The following is an 11,816-nucleotide window of genomic DNA, read 5'->3' as shown; positions in this document are numbered from 1 at the left end:
TAACATGTTAAACCAGCGCTCAGTGTATAACACCTGTAACATGATAAACCAGCGCTCAGTGCCGCACCGCCGCGGACCAGCAGCCAATTGCAAGCTAGCAAGCCAATGTAGAAAGTGTCACATGACAAGTGTTCGTGGGGTGTTTTAGCTTGCTGAAATCATCTTCTTTAGAAACTTTATTTTTTATTTTTGATGGCCCACATTGTAAGTGATATTCTGGAAGACGAGACTCCCTTTTCAAAGCGCGTAGAAACAAGCAATCAGCAGCGGCAGTGCTTCCCGGCAGCTTTTGTCGAAATTCTCTTTTTATATTTCTTTTCTGTTAACATTAGTTTACGTTTCTGCTCCCTCGATCATGTTGTGCAGTATCTCCCGTATATGCTGGCGGTTTAACAGTTTGGTCTCTGTGGCGCAATCGGTTAGCGCTTTCGGCTGTTAACCGAAAGGTTGGTGGTTCAAGCCCACCCAGGGACGGTGCTTTTTGCATTTCTTAATCACATTAGAAAATGGCACTGTAATACATTACTATTTCCTTTGGTTTAAATATGTTTGGTACAAAGGGGAGACAATTAACACTTAACAAGCTGCCGGTATGTTCTCAATTGGCACTTGTGTTCTTAAAGGCATAGCGTTCATTTAAATTAAATAGGTTCTACAATGCAAAAGCAAGTTTTGGCATTTTTGCATTGCCTGCCTCGTCAAACAAGCTCGAGCCACAGCACAGTGCTGATGCATATACAGCTCTGGAAAAAATTAAGAGACCACTGCATAATTATCAGTTCCTCTGGTTTTACTATTTATAGGTATGTGTTTGGGTAAAATGAACATTTTTGTATTATTCTATAAACTACTGACAACATTTCTCCCAAATTCCAAATAAAAATATTGTCATTTAGAGCATTTATTTGTAGAAAATGACAACTGGTCAAAATAACAAAAAAGATGCAGTGTTGTCAGACCTCGAATAATGCAAAGAAAATAAGTTCATATTCATTTTTAAAAAAACACAATACTAATGTTTTAACTTAGGAAGAGTTCAGAAATCAATACTTGGTGGAATAACCCTGATTTTCAAGCACAGCTTTCATGCGTCTTGGCATGCTCTCCACCAGTCTTTCACATTGATGTTGGGTGGCTTTATGCCACTCCTGGCGCAAAAATTCAAGCAGCTCGGCTTTGTTTGATAGCTTGTGACCATCCATCTACCTCTTGATCACATTCCAGAGGTTTTCAATGGGGTTCAGGTCTGGAGATTGGGCTGCCCATGACAGGGTCTTGATCTGGTGGTCCTCCATCCACACCTTGATTGACCTGGCTGTGTGGCATGGAGCACTGTCCTGCTGGAAAAACCAATCCTTAGAGTTGGGGAACATTGTCAGAGCAGAAGGAAGCAAGTTTTCTACCAGGACAACCTTGTACTTGGCTTGATTCATGCGTCCTTCACAAAGACAAATCTGCCCGATTCCAGCCTTGCTGAAGCACCCCCAGATGAGTCCAATTTTCAGCTTTACCCAACACCTGGTCGTCTAATGGTTAGACGGAGACCTGGAGAGGCCTACAAGCCACAGTGTCTTGCACCCACTGTGAAATGTGGTGGAGGGTCGGTGATGATCTGGGGGTGCTTCAGCAAGCCTGGAATCGGGCAGCTTTGGCATGAATCAAGCCAAGTACAAGGTTGTCCTGGAAGAAAACTTGCTTCCTTCTGCTCTGTCACGTTAATTTCCAGCTTCCCAGCATCAGGCCATTCCTGCAACCTTCTTGTTCCTGGATTTGCACTTCTTCATTTGCCCCCTTCATCAAGGCACTTAATACAACTTTCAAAGTCCATTTCATTCAATTTGAGCTTCCAGGCACAAATAATAATGTCCTACGATTATCAACATTTCAATCAAAGCGTCCTCCCACAACGCAATAGACAATACACTCTTAGACTGCTCCTGATCAAATCAATAGGATGGCTTGAAGTTTGCATGCAGTGGAAATTGGTATTTGAGAGTTAAGGCGTTTAAGATGATGTCGCGATGGGAATGTGAATAGAGTCAGTTACATTTACATCATTCTGTATATATATATATATATATATATATATATCGAGTAACGGTAGCTTTATTATAATATTGAAGACGCATTACCACAGTTTTGTAACACAATGACAAGAACAAGAACGTTCCCATACCGAGAGTCGAACCCGGGCCGCCTTGGTGAAAACCAGGAAGCCTAACTGCTAGACCACATGGGAAGCTAAGCAACAAAATCATGGACATGCAACAGTAGCTAGTATACAGTACAATGATTGGTAAAAACAAGAACCGATATTTCATTATAAACACGTTACAAATGAAAGCAAACTTCAAGCCATTTATTTTTATTCTCAATTAACAAAAAACTCTTTAATTGCTAATAAATAAATAAATAGATAATCTCCCTTTGTGCTTCTCGGAAGGCATACGATGGAGGGCGCACTGCAGTTTTTCAGTCTGGAGAATATTACAAATTAGCAGACTGTGCTTTAAATACACATGTAGGGCGGGCGTCTCTGTTACAAAGAATTGTCACACTGTATGTATCTCCATAATGCGTTGGGACTAAATACGCAGATACGTTCAACAGCTCGGAAACACCATAATAGAATCCGATGCCTTTACTAATGCGTTTCGAAACTGTTAAGTTTTCTCCCAAATGCGGTTCTCAACAAATGTTTATTTTTTTATTTTTTGTATTCCTTCCAGAGTAAGTCCAAAAGGCAAACACTGGAACTGGCTGCCTGAAAGTGCAGCGTTTGAACTGCCTCAACAAACGCTTAGCTCCAAAACGTGTACATTGAAAGTCTATTAACATCTTTAACACAAGCATCTGTATTCCAATAGCGGTTAATCCACAGAGTGATCAATAACCTCACTCACCTCCTCCCTCGACTCCCTCTGTCCCCTCACCTCCCGACCTGCTCACCCCTCCCCTCCCCATCCCTGGCTCTCCTCTGCGCTCCGCTCGTCAAGAATCACACTGCGATCTGCTGAAAAGAAATGGAAGAGAACCAAACTCCCTGCTGCCCTAGACCTTTACCCCACTCTCCTCTCCTCCTTCTCCTCTACTCTCTCCTCTGCTAAATGTGCTTATTTCCAATCTGTAATCCAAGCCTCCACTAACAACCCACGTAAACTATTCTCTACCTTCTCCTCCCTCCTAAACCCTCCCCCCTCCTCCTCCCTCCTCTATCTCCCCTGATGACTTTGCCTCCTTCTTCTCTTCTAAAATCTCAGATATCCGCAAACTCTTTAACACCTCTCCCTCCCCCGCACCCCCTCCTGCTCCAACCCCTACACCCACTACATCCCCTACTTACTCGCCCTCTTTCTCCACCTTCTTGCCCCTCTCAGACTCTGACCTCTCCTCCCTGCTCCAGGGTCACAAACCCACCACGTGTGCCCTGGACCCCCTACCCACTCACCTCTTTCAAGCTGCTGCTCCTGCTCTACTCCCCTTCATCTCCTCCCTCCTCAACACCTCTCTACTTTCTGATATCTTTCCCTCTGCCTTCAAAAAAGCCTCTATCACTCCCCTCCTCAAAAAACCTACCCTCAACCCCACCTCCCTCCAGAGCAACCGTCCTGTCTCCCTCCTACCCTTCCTCTCCAAAACCCTCGAGCGGACTGTACACCGCCAGCTCTCTGCTTTCCTGTCCAACCACTCTCTGCTTGACCCTCTCCAATCTGGCTTCCGCTCTGCTCACTCCACTGAAACCGCCCTCCTGTCTGTCACCAACTCACTTAAGTGTGCCCGAGCTGCCTCTCTCTCCTCTGTCCTAATTCTCCTCGACCTCTCTGCTGCCTTTGACACTGTTGATCACTCTATTCTACTATCATCTCTTGCTGACCTGGGGATCTCTGGCACTGCTCTGGCCTGGTTCTCCTCCTACCTCTCCAACCGCACTTACTAGGTAACCTGGCGTGGAGCAACCTCCACACCTCACCCTCTCTTAACTGGAGTCCCCCAAGGGTCAGTCTTGGGTCCTCTCCTGTTCTCTCTCTACACCCGCTCCCTGGGCCCCCTCATCGCATCCTATGGTTTCTCATACCATTTCTATGCTGATGATGCTCAGATTTTCCTCTCCTTCCCCACCTCTGACTCCACCATCTCCTCCCGTATCTCTACCTGTCTGTCTGCTATTTCCTCCTGGATGCACTCTCATCACCTCAAATTCAACCTCTCTAAATCTGACCTCCTTTTCTTTCCCTCCTCCTCCCCCTCCTCTGATCTCTCTATCTCTGTTCCTCTGGAATCTACCAAACTCTCTCCCTCTTCCTCAGCTAAGAACCTTGGAGTCACCATGGACCCCTGCCTCTCTTATTCCCAGCACATCTGCACTCTGGCATGGAGCAAAATCCGAAGAATCCGACCCTTCCTCACCAACTATGCTACCCAGCTCCTGGTCCAGGCCCTGGTACTCTCCCGCCTAGACTACTGCAACTCCCTCCTGGCTGGCCTCCCTGCGTCCGCCACCCGTCCGCTCCAGCTCACCCAGAACTCCGCTGCTCGCCTGGTGTTCTCTCTGCCTCGCTTCTCCCACGCAACTCCACTACTCCGCTCACTCCACTGCCTTCCGATCACCGCTCGCATCCAGTTCAAGACTCTTGTACTAGCCTACAGATGCCTTGACCAGACTGCACCCAGCTACCTCCAGACCCTCATCTCTCCCTACACCCCCACTTGACCTCTCCGCTCCTCCTGCACTAGAAGACTGGCTCTACCTCCTCTACGCTCCCCTGCCTTCAGAGCCCGCTCCTTTTCCACCCTCGCTCTGCAGTGGTGGAATGACCTTCCTACAGATGTCAGGACTGCCCAGTCCCTGACCACATTCCGGCGCCTCCTCAAGACTCACCTCTTCAGACAGCACCTGTAGAACTCCTTTTTTCCCTTTGGACACTTTATCACTCTAACTTAATGCGCTTTACTTGCTCTTATCTACCCCCTATTTTACTGCAATTAACCCTGTACTTTAGAGTACTCTAAACTATCAAGTCTTATTTAATCTGTTTTATTTTGTATTTAATTATATCCTGATGTAACTATCACTGACACTGTTATCTGCTCTGTTATTGAATCGTATTTTGTCATATAGTTGTACTTGCTAGAACCAAAGTCATTGTATTTTTTTATCTTGCTCTTATTTGTATTATTACCTGCACTGTGATTCTTAATGTATTTTTGTTTACGACTGTAAGTCGCCCTGGATAAGGGTGTCTGTTAAGAAATAAATAAATAAATAATAATAATAATAATAATAATAATAATAATAATAATAATAATAATAATAATATTGTTCAGATAGGATTGTCTTGATCTTGTTTTATAGAGAGTTGAAGTAACTCCCAGCACTAATGCCCAATGCAGTTGTGTTCAATTTGAAGCAGTGTCTTGGGTTCACTTTGTCCAGACCAGGTAGGATTTTATAGACTTCAATCAAGTCCCCTCGTTCTCTTCTTTTTTCAAGGCTGAAGAGATTTCATTCTTTTAGCCTGTCCTCGTAGCTCATGCCACTTAGTCCTGGGATAAGCCTTGTTGCCCTTCTCTGCACCTTCTCCAGTGCAATAATATCTGTTCTGTAGTGTGGTGACCAAAACTGCACACAGTATTCTAGATGTGAGCTAACTGGGGCTTTGTGCAATCACAGCATATAACACACTATATTGAGTAATTTCCCTGTTTTCTGAATTTCTTAATAATACAATATGGATTATGCCCCTCATAATCAATCTATTTTCACAGGAAAGGTAGCCCAAATATCTTGATGATAAAGCAGCATTTTAATGACAAAGTGTAATTTGGAAACAGGAGCTGGTCTGTGTTCAGCGAATAAAATGCAGCGAGACACACTGCAATTATTAGCACTGACCACACGAGGGAGCCAGAGCACCACTGCTGCCCATAATGTAATAACACAGGAATAAGACTACATTTTAATAAGAAAGTGAAATTTGGGGAGGGGATGTGACAGTAAATATCCAGAGTGGTCTGAGGTTTAAACACAAAACACACAGCTGATAGGAAAGAGGAAACACTCTCTGAGCCTCCAGCTCAGTAAAGCAAATCATGGAATAAAGAGATTCAGTGACAGCTAACACAGGAGCTGCTCTGTGTTCAACTGAATAAAGTGCGCACATTAATGTGACCTCCGAGAGACACAGTGCAGATATTAATACTGACCACACGAGGGAGCCAGAGCACCACTAACACCCCAGACTGCCCCCAACCCCCTCTCTCCAGCCCCTCCCCAGTGCAGTAAGAAGGAGCCTGTGTGTATTCCTGCTGTCTGCTTCTCTCTGCCCCCATCTCTCCTGTAGAATCCACACCAGCCCTGTTGAACAGAGCCCAGTGGCACACAAGCCTTTATCAGAGCACTGCCACTCCCCACACTGGATCAGTGTCTCACTGTTTCTAAATGACATGTGGGATTGGACACTGCACAGGACACTGGAGTGTTAGAGTGGCAATCAGATGAAGCAGTAGCCTGAGACTAGGATGTGATTTCTAAACATTGTGAATGCGTGTGTCATACAGAATTATATGAATAAGATGGAGTGAAAAAACTGAAATAGCAATTTAGACAACAATTAATAACAGATATCAGGCTTGAAGAGCATTGAAAGGCAGAGAGAACATGGGGATAAATAAGGTAATAACACAGTAAAAAGACAATTGAAATAGGCAGCAGTTACCTCCCCAATTCTCCCATTGTTTACACAAGGCTCCTCACAACCAGTCATCTAAACACAACAGAATGGGAAGGGATTTTACTGCAGTTCCACAGATCATCAGCACAGACTGCACTACACTCTGTGACCACAAGAGGGAGAGAGAGAGAGAGAGAGTAATAAAATGATGCTCTTTAATCCAGAGCAGTGGTTCTTAACCTGGGGTCCTCAGAGACAGTCCAGGGGGTCCACAGGAAAAAAAAACTGGAAACTTTTCACTGAACATTAGCAATGTGCAAAATCAAAATGTTTGCTTCTTTAATGGATTTGATTTCACAAAGTTTATGATGGATCTGTTAACCTGCAGCTCTGATTTTAATATTTTACAATTAATGATTATTTATACTGTGTAACAAAACTACATAATCACAGCTGTGGCTAAGATTAATTGTTTGAGAGAAGGGAGAAGAGAGAGAAACAGCTGTGTTTGTACAAACTCAACACAAACAAAACTATCAGCTCTTTTTTTCCGAGTGGCAAAGAAACTGCATCAGCTGAAAATGAGTTTAATCTTAAGAGCACTGCTTGGCTAGAAGTGGCTGCTGTGCCAAGGAAGACAATTTGCATAGAAAAGACACTTTGCATTGGCAGCACATGCTTCAGTGCTCTGGGAGTGTTTATAGCCCTGTGAGTTTAACACTTCATGATTGAGAGCTGCCCTTCATGGCAACAGAATTCACAACAACAATGACTTTTATCAACATCTTCATGTGGGCACTTGTCATCTGCACTCAGGGTAAGAATCATTTAGAAAAAACATTTAAAACAAAATCTATTTGTGGGACAATTCTAAATACCAGAAAAACTGAATGAAATCAAATGCAAAAGTCTTGAAATGTAATCTGTTTTCATCATTTATTTCAATCATTTGCTATCATTTTCTATTTTATTATTTTCAGAATCCAGTGGACAATATACTGTGACTCAGACTCCAGCAGTGAAATCTGTTCTCCCAGGAGACACAGTCGCTCTGAGCTGTAAAGTCAGCAGCGCAGTGTATGGTAATAGCTACCTATCCTGGTACCAACAGAAACCTGGAGAAGCTCCCAAACTCCTGATCTATGCTGCAAGTACCCTTCAGTCTGGGATCCCAACTCGTTTCAGTGGCAGTGGATCTGGGACTGACTTCACTGACCATCAGTGGAGTCCAGGCTGAAGATGCAGGAGATTACTACTGTCATAGTGTACACTACTCCAGCAGTAGATAATTGTTCACACAGTGCTACACACCTGTGCAAAAACCTCCCTCAGCAGTGATATACTGAGAGCTTTGACTGGGGTAAAAATAGAAGAAAGCAGTAAAAGTGGCCCAACCCTATGAAGCCCCACTGGTGCTCACGGCTCAGATCTCATCTAACTGCCTGGGACAGGATTTGTATAAAGGAAGGTTCTTTACATACCTGTGCCTGCCTCACTGCTCTACACAACAGCTAGAATAACTGCACTGCTCCATTGCTCAGGGTTTCTAAAGCTGACAATTCAGGCCTTTCACAATCACTGAGACACACAGAGAACATGGCTTCACTGGGGCTCCTCCTCTGCACACTGGCACTCATTGCTCATGGTAAGAAATCCTCATTATTATTAATTATTATTAATATCAGCATTTCCCCAGCACACAGTGGAATGCAGTTAATGGACGAGGCTGTTGACTCGGTTGGTTGATGTTCTGTGTTTTTATTTTCAGAATCCAGCGGTCAGATTGTCCTGACTCAGAGTCCCACAGTGGAGTCTGTCTCTATAGGAGGGAGTGTCACTCTGAACTGCAGATCCAGTAGCTCTGGTTTTACCAGCAGTCTAGCCTGGTATCTGCAGAAACCCGGAGGAGCTCCTAAACTCCTCTTCTCTTCACTGAATAGCCGAGTCTCTGGAGCTCCAGCTCCATTCACTGACAGCAGGTCAAGAACAAACTTCATGCTGACCATCAGTGGAGTCCAGGCTGAAGATGCAGGAGATTACTACTGTCAGCAGCACTATAGCTTCCATTCATTTGACCTCAGAGAGACACACTGCAGATATTAACACTAACCACAAGAGGGAGCCAGAGCACCACTGTCTATAATGTAATAACACAGTAATAAGACAATTGAAATAGACAGCAGTTACCTCCCCAGTCAGCCCAGTTCTCCCATTGTTAACACAAGACTCCTCACACCCAGTCATCTAAACACTACAGTGTGGTCTGTGTCTGGAAGAAGGAGCGGCTCACAGTGATGACTCAACACTTATGGGCCAGTTCATTCTGAACAGGCAGATTTCTAATGCCCCTCCTAGAGAGCAGGAAAGCACTGAGAGGCTAAACATGAAACTACAGGAAGGATAATCTAACTGTACTGTGAGTCACCCAACCCTATCAAGTCCCACCTGTGTTCACAGCTCAGATCTCATAGAACTGTCTGTGACACTTATTGAAACAGAAGTGCAGCGCTTAGAACACATATACAAATAGAACTAATCCACTCTTCTATTAAACTGTGAACTTAGTGTTTGATTGAATCCCTCTCTGTGTTTGTATAGCCTGGAAACAGGCATCAGTGCCCTGCCAAGCTGCACACACTGCCATCATTCACACTGACCACAAGAGGGAGCCAGAGCACCACTGCTGTCCATAATGTAATAACACAGTAATAAGACAATTGAAATAGGCAGCAGTTATTGTACCATGGTAAAATAAATAGTACCATATAGTACTGTGGTGTAGTGTTGCATTATACTGTAGATACCAGGATACTTCTTAGAAATAAAAAGCACAATCGTATTATCATGGTGGTACTGCATTATAGAACCAGAATAGTGTATTGTACATTGATAGTATAGGATACATTGTGTTTTTCTATCATTTGTTTTTAATTATGTATCCATGAACGTTATAGTAAAGTATTTAACTTTAGGTTTTTAAGTTTAATTTAGTTTTCATTGAAAAATGATCTTGTTTTGAAAGCAATACTTAAAAAACGTGAACATGGGTACTCCATGCTTTTTAAAAAAATAATCTCTCTTTTTTCAACAGTAAGTCCATTTTGCCATTGTATAGTAGTGTTTATTTGTTTTCACCCAGGTAGCCCCTTTTTGATTTCTTGTTGTTTTGTGTAGAAACCTTTTATTTGGCCATTGTGACTATTTTGTGTTTAGGCTATTTGTTTAATTGAAGTCTTTTGTTTAACTGCAACCTTGCTATTCTGTCACAAATGCTCTTTTTTCAGATTCAGATGGAACCCTTGTTTAGATGAAAGGCTGATGGCAGGCTCAACCTGACTGATACAAAGTAATCCATAAGCTGGTATCGCCCCAGAAGGTTCAACCATGTAAGTTCGAATTTGAATCAATGCTTATAAAAATAATGATCTTCACATTATAACTACTTTATAGGTCTCCCTTTCAGTGCTAATTTCATTATCTATTACAATGCATTTTTATAACTGATGGTGTGATTTGAACTTGGGTGTTATATAATGAATGTTTTAGTATACACATATAAAATACTGGCATTATTATATTTGGAGGAAAACAGTCAGTTGATATAAATGATATGTGGTCCAGTTACCATACCAGGTACATATTGCTGTTGTTTTTCAGCTCTGATGACTGGTGCTGAACTGAGCGACCAAGAACTCCAGAAAAATCATACCTTCTTATACTGGACCATGCAAATACACAGGTACAGTGAACTTGATAAAGGATTGTCAGTATTACCATTAAAAAATATAGGAATAAAGCTTCTAAATTATTAGTGCAATTTTCTCTGAAATTCCACACAGGAGTTGGTAGCAGTGTTTGATTTTTATAATCTTTCACAGATAATTATAAGGTAGCTGCATTTCTTAATTACAAATACACAATTTTATTTATTTTTTGCAGGGGAACTAATTGGTGTGGAGTATTTGTACAATCAGTTCTCCATGACGACAGTGCCATGATTGAGAGGTTGGAGGCTGGCTCTGATCTGTCTATTGAATTGGAGGAAGATGAGGGATTTGCTGACACCGAAGGGTTTCAGGATCTAACAGTTCCAACACGAGACAGAGAACCTTCCTGCAGCTGTTTGAGTCCAATTGCTCGTATCAAGCTGCGATGTAGCCTATGAGAATCGCTGACACAATTCAAGGGGAATTAGCTCAAATGGTCGAGCGCTCGCTTAGCATGTGAAAAGTAGAGGGATTGATGTCTGCATTTTCCAAATTGCTTTAATGTATCTGCATATTTAGTCCCAACGCATTATGGAGATAAATACAAAGTGTGACAGTTCTTTGTAACAGAGACGCCCGCCCTACATTGTGTATTTTAAAGCACAGTCTGCTAATTTGTAATATTCCCCAGGCTGAAAAACTGCAGTGCGCCCTCCATCGTATGCCTTCCGAGAAGCACAAACAGAGATTTTATTATAGTTTTTTAGTAATTGAAGAGTTTGTATTAATTTAGAATAAATATAAATGGCTTGGTTTGCTTTCATTTGTAGTTGGTAATGAAATATCATATCAATCATTGTACTGTATACTAGCTACTGTTGCATGTCCATGATTGTGGTACTTACTTTCTCATATGATCTAGCGGTTAGGATTCCTGGTTTTCACCCAGGCGGCCTGGGTTCGACTCCCGGTATGGGAACGTCTTTGTATTGTCATTTTGTTACAGAACTGTGGTCATGTGTAATGTGTTTTCATTAGCTACAGTTATAAAATAAAAAAGTATTTAAAAAAATAAAAAATAATGCTACAGTTACTTGAAATATGAACATATATATATATATATATATATATATATATATATATATATATATACAACATTTTTTTACAGAATGATGCAAATGTATTTGACTCTATTCACATCCCCTGCACAGGTTGGGTGCCTCTCAACTCAGATTAAGGTTGATACTGTATAAATGCAGAACCAATCGTTCCTGATGGATGAGGCCATTCATTTTTAAATACATGTAATTCGATTTTTGTATTGGTATTATTTGTATTGAAGCAGGGAGGCTGCAGTTGTTTCTAAGCGACAATGAATCTGGAATAACATTCTTAGGGTTCGTGTCATACGACTTTGTCTCATCAAAGCTGTTTCTGG

At 42.3% G+C, this 11,816-nt stretch overlaps 2 non-coding genes across 2 annotated transcripts; both read left to right on the top strand.

Moving 5' to 3' along the window:
- The first annotated feature begins 400 nt into the window (after positions 1 to 400).
- On the top strand, positions 401 to 474 carry trnan-guu (transfer RNA asparagine (anticodon GUU)). Its single transcript has one exon. It is a non-coding gene; the product is annotated as a tRNA-Asn (tRNA).
- A 10,811-nt stretch (positions 475 to 11,285) lies between these two features.
- trnae-uuc (transfer RNA glutamic acid (anticodon UUC)) lies at positions 11,286 to 11,357 on the top strand. The gene has a single exon. It is a non-coding gene; the product is annotated as a tRNA-Glu (tRNA).
- Positions 11,358 to 11,816: the final 459 nt, after the last annotated feature.

Source organism: Acipenser ruthenus, chromosome 55, assembly GCF_902713425.1.
Source record: "Acipenser ruthenus chromosome 55, fAciRut3.2 maternal haplotype, whole genome shotgun sequence".
NCBI classification, from domain to species: Eukaryota; Metazoa; Chordata; class Actinopteri; order Acipenseriformes; family Acipenseridae; genus Acipenser; species Acipenser ruthenus.
This window is presented reverse-complemented; position numbering and strand designations above follow the sequence as displayed.